Here is a 6,377-nt window from a genome sequence, read left to right as displayed (position 1 = left end):
ATCATTACCTTGGAGAAATGTCTCCACTACTTGCAGCAGCTGCCATGGCCCCAGTGGCAGCCTGAGATCAGGCCGATTAGGGCTGGGCTGGAGGCAGGCAGCCCGGAGCTGGCAATTAACTGTTTCTGGCTGGGAGGAGGCAGCCTGCCAAGGAGCCAGCCCAGGCTCGTCCTTCCTGGGCAGCTCAGAGATGGGTGAACCTGGACCTCAGGCTGGCAGGCAGGGCCGGCAGTGTCTGGAGAGGACAGCATGCACGCAGGTCCCTTTGTGCACATGTGGGAGAGAGGATGTGTCTTTTTATTTGTTTGTTTTTTAAAATATGTTTTATTGATTTCTTAGAGAGAGAGGAAGGGAGAGAGAGATAGAAACATTGATGGGCTGCCTCCTGCATGCACCCCACTGGGATTGACCCCAAAACCCAGGCGTGTGCCTGATCGGGAATCGAACTGGGACCTCCCAGTCCCTGGGACGATGCTCAATCCTCTGAGCCACACTGGCAGGGCAGGAGGATGTGTTTTTCAATCACCAGCAGAAACAACTTTGGAAATGAGTTCTAAGGTTATGTTTTTCTGAATATAGGTGGATCCGGAAGCTTTGAGTGTGTGGCAGGTTTGGATTCTGGCCAGGCATACTGAGCTGAAACCCACGTCAGGTGGGGACCTTTCTTTACTCCTGACAGGTCTCTGGACATGTGATTTGGGAAATCACTGTGATTCTTTGGGAGGGCAGTTGCTATGACAATAATTAACTGGTGACCTTGGGAAACACAAAGATATTTGTGAGCCTCAGTAACCTGCAGAGAATAAATGGAGGGCTTGGCTGGATTGGGTTCTTAAACCATGTTCCGAGAGCTGTGCCAAGAAGCCCGGCTTCTAGAGTTTGGCATTTGTGGGCTTTCACTAATTCTTAATTTACGAATTTATGTAAGAGATGGAATGATATCAAGTTTTAGCTTTTTCCCAGGCATTTTCTGAAATCTTTACATTGTTTTCATTGATTTTTATTAATGTTTTCATTGATTATTTTAGAGAGGAAGGGAGAGGGAGAGAGAAAAAGAGAAAATACATCAATGCAAGGGGGAAACGGGGATCAGTTGCCTCCCGTACACACCCCAACTGGGGATCGAATCCATTAAGCAGGTACGTGCCCCAACGGGAAATGGAACCGGTGACTTCTGGTACATGGGTCGATGCTCAACCAGCTGAGCCACACAGCCGAGGCTCTTTACCCCTTTTTTGTGTAGAATAGACAACAAAACAACCAAACAAACTAAGTCAAAGTAAAACCCAGACCAAATTCTAATAACCAGGGAAACTGAGGCATCCTTTGTCTTGCTGTTTTCTTTGATGAGGATGCATATAGATTTTTTAAATCTTAAAATGGTTCTAATTTGATTGAATAATTTGATCAAGATTTCACCGCATTCCATAGACTACCATTGTTTTCCATCCTCCTCCCTGAATGAGTTTAAGACCCTCTGTGCACACGTGACCTTTAAGACCAGGTTTTCGAGTCTACATAACTGTATTTTTTTCTTGGGTTAGCTGAGTTGTTTAACCAAACTTCCCAACTTTCTGCAGATCTCGACACCTGAACCCCTCCCCCCACCTTGCTACGTGGGTCTGCGGCACACACGCACTGCAGGGACAGAGGGGCTGGGCTGCTGTGTGCCTGACACCGCCGCTCTGAGGACAGGAAGTCCTTCTGGGCTTTGGGTGGTAGGTTCCAGGCTCTGGCTATAGCCTCACCCTCCTAGTGGCTTCAGTTTAGGAATGAGAGTGTGACCTAATTCTGGTCGATCAGTCTGGAAGGGGCATGCGCTGATCATGCCCGCAAAAGTGTCCCTTGGTTTTTACGAGGGTTCCTAGGACAGGCTGGCTCCTCCCTTTGGCTCCGTGTGTTGGGAGGGGCAGCTGCCTCGTGATGAGAGGGTGGGGGGCCGAGGCAAAGGGCATGGCCCGCGCCTGGCGTCTGCCAGTGAGGCGGGGGCGACACTGGCACCGGCGTGGCTTTGGGCTGCTGGACTCACACGTTCCGTGTGGAGCTGGTGCCCCAGGCTTCACTGCAGCTGCGAGCATCTCTCCCGACGCGCGCTGTGCGCTGGGCTCTCTCCCAGCTGCTTCCGCGCGAAGCCCCTTCCCGTGCTCTGGCCCAGGTGGAGGAGGCCGAGAACTAGAGGCTGAAGGCGAGGGGTGTTCTCCCACCCCTGAGGGTGCCCTGCTTCCCTGACTGCCGCTGGGTGGAAGGAAGGGGGTGTGGGGCTGCTGAGGGAAGGAGAGTAGGGCTTACTGCAAAGCCAGAATGTGGAGGAACCCCCGAGGGGCCGCCTCGAAGTCACTGCAGATCCGACAGAGGCCGTGACCCCTCTGACTGCCAGGCGGCCCCCTGCGAGCTCCCCGGGAGGAGACGTCTGCTGGGCAGACACGTCTGAGACTCTGGGGTTCACAGGAGAGGTGGCCAGGAGACAAGGACCAGACACCCTCAGATGGACGCTGCCCAAGAAGGTGGCGAAGCTGCGAATGCGGGTCCGCCCTGCGGCACTGGTGGCCCGGGGAGGAGAGACCCTCGCGAGCATGTCCTAGCGGGAGCGGTGGACTCCGGAGCGGCTGCGGGACGAGCAGGGAGCGGCAGGAGCTGCGGTGGCTGTGGCACCTCCATGAGGAGTGAGGAAACTCTGAGTGACGAGACGGGCTCTCAGGTCACCGCGGTGCAGGAAGCAGAGTGCCAGCTGCCCTGCTGCTCGGGACAGCGGGTGACGTGTGTCACCTGGAGAAAGTAGTTTCAGTTTCTGCTGTATCCTGAGGCGACCAAACTGTACTGGTGAGTAGAAGTTACGGCAGAAACTTAGCTCAAAGCAGGGGAAGGTGTCCTCACAGTCACCCCCGCTTGCTAGGATGGGCTGTGTAGGAGGCCAATAGCTCCCGGGAGCCCAGATAAATTTGGGGTGGGTGGGTGACACAGGTCTCCAGCGCTGACTGGATGACGTGGACCTGGGAGTCTGGATTCGAGAAGGCCAGGACTCCTGAGAGGATCCAGGCACGTTCTCTGAGGACTGCCAGGGACCCACCTGGAGGACCAAGGAAGGAAGCTGGGGTTCCCACCTGCCCTGGCTCCTCTTCTGTCCGTGGTCCCCAAGAAGCCAGGGCAGAGAAGCCGAGGGCTGGGCCAGCTCAGTGGGCTGGTAACAGCTGTGTGCCTGGGACAGTCCTCACCCCCTCCCCAATCCTATTCTCCTCTTTCGTAAAATGGGTCTTCAAGGTGTCTTCCTCTGTTAGGAGTACTGTGTCAGAAGTACCTGTCTGGTGAACACAGAACACTGCTGTGGCCAACCCTGGCTTCCCCCACCGAGCCAACAATACACTAGATTGGGGGCCCAGCCCAGTCTGACCTCATGGAGAACCAGGGCAAAGGGAATGCTGTTTTGAAATGACAGGGCTCCCCCAGAGTCTTATTTCCTATATTGTTTTACTTCACGGTCCACCAACCTGAGCCCCTGTGTGCTGTAGCCATAGGAAGGCAGATCGACTCAATAAACCTGCAGTAATCCAAGCCACTTGGGAATAAAGTGTCCTATCTCCAGCGCTGTGAACACGAGTGATGTTGGTGACAGTTAGAGCCAGTGTTTGCTCCGTGGTGACTGCGTCGCAGGCATCGTTTGGTGCCACACACCCCATTCTTAGCTCTCGCATCTGGAGGAGGAAGCAGAGTCACGTTAGGTCAAGTGCATTTTCTCAAACTCACAACCAGGAATGAGCCTCAGCCCCGCCCCTCTGCTGCACCCTCCGCCGTCTCCACAGTAAAGCTGCCCGGTGCCTGGGTCGGGTGGGGGGGTTCAGGTTTCCTCACACCTCCTGGGCCCGAGGAGGCAGTGGTAGACTCGGGGAGGCTCTCCGTTGTCTTCTGACCATGGTCCTGGGAATGCAGGCCCCGGCCGGCTGCCTCTCTCCCTTGGTCTTGCCTAGAGCTTCTGAGTGTAGCTATAAATGGATGCTTCAGAGATACTTCCTGCCATATGGGCTGGCCATCAACTGTGCACCCTCAACAGTAGCCCCCAAATTTCAGATGCCCGGGATGTCTCTGGAGAGCTTGAGAAGTCAGAAAAAAGACGACATGTGGGTATATGCTAAGCATCACCTGCTGGGGTGAGCACACTTGCACAAAGCAGGAAGCTCGTGGGTAACTCAAAGCGAATGCTGGCCCTGGAAACCAGACCCCCTGTCACCTCACCCCTCGTCTCAGCACGGGCAGAATGACATGGAGACCCTCCGGCCTGTGCCATCCAAACCCCCGCGCTCCCCCCCATTTGTCCTTTCCTTCCAGTGCAGGAAGAGGGGTTAATCCTCGTGCTTGTGCTTCCTCTTATGTCCCCTGGGACCTGGGGTCCACGTCTTCTGCTTCTTCCACCTCTGCCCTGTCCTGGCCTGTAGCCAAGGGCGAAGCTTTCCTTGAAGACACTGCCTTTCCCTTCATGGCCTCTCCTCCCATCGCCATCTCAGACTTCTGACCGTGGTCTAATTTTACCCCTCCCTCCCTGCATTTCTTTATTTTCTGTTTACTTGTCTTTTTACTAAAATGTGGATCCTTCCTGCTTCCACATCCCGGTGATCGTGCTGGCCTGGCAGCTGACCACCGGATCCAGTGGCCAAATTTCTGTGCTCATTCAGCTCACTCAGCTCCTCTCTTGGACTTTTTAGCATCTGAAACTGTCAACTGCTCTTTCCTTCTGAAAATCTCCCTGTGACGTTATCCTTTGTTAGTCATTCCACATGCAGCAGGGCCTGCGTTCTCTCTTCTTCTCTGTGTCCTTTACTGAGCCCTCTTTCTTTGCTGTTGCCTGCGTGGTGCTCTGTGGTTGGCCATCCCCAAACGGTTGCAGTGATGCCCTCTTGGTGTTCACGCTTTGCATGGTCTCCTGCCGCGCTGTGCAGGGTTGGTCTGTGCGACTGTGTACGGCAGAAGTTGTAGTATGCCAATCTCCGTGTTAGGTTATAAAAGACTCTGCCTTGTCACTTGGTCATGGGAAGCCAGTTGCCATGTTTTGAGGAACCCTGATAAGAAGCCAACAGCAGCCATGAGTGTGAGCTTGGAAATGTATCCCCCCAGCCCCAGCTGAACTTGCAGATGAGAGCAACACCAGCTGACACTGGACTGCGATCTTACTGGAGACCCTGAGCCAGACCCACCCAGCTAAATTTGTTTCCGGTTGCTAAATTTCCGGGTGATCTCTTACTCATCTATAATTAACTATATATCACTTGTATCACTCTTGTTCTCATCTACCCTCTTTCTGGTGGTTCTCTGATTCCCCGGCTTGAGTGTTACCAGCATGAGGATCATTCCCAGTGACGGCCCCTGGCCCAGCCCCCCTTCCTCAGCCAGAGCTATTTCCACCTGTCTATTGGTCACCTCTGGGTCAACTTCTGTGTGTCCCACGTTGAACTCCATCTTTCCACTCAATTGTTTGCCGTTCTTCCTGGGTTTTACGTCTTGCTTGCTAGCCTCGTTGTCACCCTGTTCCCGAAGCTAGAAACATCAGCATCAGCATTGCTATTCCCTCTTCTTTCTCCAGTCCTGCCAACGCGCCGTTACAGGTGCTTCTCATTTGCTCCTCCTTCTGCTTCTCCTAGCCTTAAGTTCAGCCCTCACCACCTCCTGCTCAGGTCAGTCCATGGCTGGGTCCCTCAGCCTCCAGCTCACCCCTCTCCAGTCAACCCTCCAAACTGCGTGTGCTGTTCTGGAGATGGCAGATCTTTAAAAGTTACACCCTGCTAAATACTTTCAAAGATTTTCCATTGCCTAAAGAGTAAGGTCTGAATTCCTCAGTCTAGCATCCTAGGCCTCTAGGTCTCCCACTCCGTTTCTTTGTCTCTCCAGTTTCCCTCTCTGCCCTGCCTTCTCCAGACTGCCTGGGCGCTCAGCCTCAGCGCCACCGGCCCCGGGCTGGCAGGCGGCCTCTCCTCGTGCGGTTCTCCCCGTGACATCTTGATTCATTCTTCTCCAGTAGGACCTCCTTTGCCAGTTATTTTTGATCTTCTCCATCAGAGTCAATTACCTCTCCTCCTAGCCCTCAGCACCCATCCCTTTATAAATACTTGGATTCCAGAAGTTAGCGTTGGCCTGTCCCATCAGCTGGTGAGTCATGGACTAGGGATGGTGGAGCTGGAGTGAATGAAGGAGGCTTGCCAAGGAGATGCTTTATGTATATTTTAGTTCTTTGGGCTCTATTTAGCTGAAGCAGAGGAAGTAGGCACAGCCCCACAGCCAACAGAATAATGGGGTGCAGTGGATACATTTTCAGGCAAACCCATCTTTGCCCCTCACCTTTCTTTCCTTCTCTGAGTTCAGTGGGATCCACATTTGCTCCCTCACAGTGCAGG

Source organism: Molossus molossus, unplaced genomic scaffold, assembly GCF_014108415.1.
Source record: "Molossus molossus isolate mMolMol1 unplaced genomic scaffold, mMolMol1.p scaffold_m16_p_17, whole genome shotgun sequence".
Lineage (NCBI taxonomy): Eukaryota > Metazoa > Chordata > Mammalia > Chiroptera > Molossidae > Molossus > Molossus molossus.
This window is presented reverse-complemented; position numbering follows the sequence as displayed.